At 46.8% G+C, this 1,049-nt stretch overlaps 1 non-coding gene across 1 annotated transcript; it reads right to left on the reverse strand.

Moving 5' to 3' along the window:
• Nucleotides 1–643: 643 nt before the first annotated feature.
• Nucleotides 644–781, reverse strand: LOC114816324. The gene has a single exon (XR_003764093.1). It is a non-coding gene; the product is annotated as a small nucleolar RNA SNORA7 (small nucleolar RNA).
• Between the last annotated feature and the right edge of the window lie 268 nt (nucleotides 782–1,049).

Raw genomic sequence — 1,049 nt, forward strand, 5'->3', positions numbered from 1 at the left:
AAACCATGTAAAGATTTGGTCTCTGTCTTTTCTCACTGCCAAGGAATAGGGACCACCACCCTCCCCCTGATATTGTATATCAGAAAGCAGAGCCAACACTGAGGCCCTGAATTCAGAAGTCATCTTGCTATGTAGTTTGGATATGTAAATAGATTTTAAGTTGTCAAGTCTGGGGAGCGGATGAGTAAAGCCCCAGAAATACATGTGGGGGAAGGGTAAAAAACAAAGGAGCATGGGAGGGAGAGCTGCTTTGAGGAATGAGGGGGAGGAAAGGGTAAGAGATGAAATTGAGTGGCTGAGAACATTTTAAAGCTTGGAATTGTATCAGGGGTTGCCAAACTAATAATGATAATTCTTTATTTTGATGGTATTTGTTAAATGCTTAATATGTGCCAGGCACCGTACTAATTACTGGGGTCTTGTCTTATGCTGTCGAGTCGTCTCCGACCCATAGCGACACCACGGACACATCTCTCCCAGAACGGCCCACTGTCCATCTGCAATCGTTCCGGTAGTGGATCCAGAGAGTTTTCTTGGGAAAAATCCGGAAGTGTTTTACCATCGCCCCCTTCTGCACAGTAAACTTGAGGCTCTGCCCTCGACTCTCTCCAATGCCGCTGCTGCCCAGCACGGGTGAGTTTTGGCTTGTAGCAGATAGCCTTCTACTCGCTAGCCACTGGCCAAGCTAAGAATGGAATGGATAAGCCTCTGCTTGACTCTCCCTCCCTTAACCAAGACTGGTAGAGGATTGGAAACTCTCCAGGTGCCACCCTAAGAGGGAAATTAAGAGGGGTAGATACAAGCTAATCAGGTGGGACGTAGTTCCTGTCCCACTTGGGCCTCACAGTCTTATTCCCCATTTTTAGAGATGAGGTAATTGAGGCCCGGAGAAATGAGATGACTTGTCCAAGGACACATGACAGACAAGTGGCAGAACTGGGATTAGAACCCAGGTCCTTCTGACTCCTGAGCCCGGACTCTATCCACTAGGCGATTCTGATTCTCTTGAGATAATATTTGTGATATTTCTGTTAAGTATGCACTAAGCG

This window comes from Ornithorhynchus anatinus, chromosome 1 (genome assembly GCF_004115215.2).
Source record: "Ornithorhynchus anatinus isolate Pmale09 chromosome 1, mOrnAna1.pri.v4, whole genome shotgun sequence".
Lineage (NCBI taxonomy): Eukaryota > Metazoa > Chordata > Mammalia > Monotremata > Ornithorhynchidae > Ornithorhynchus > Ornithorhynchus anatinus.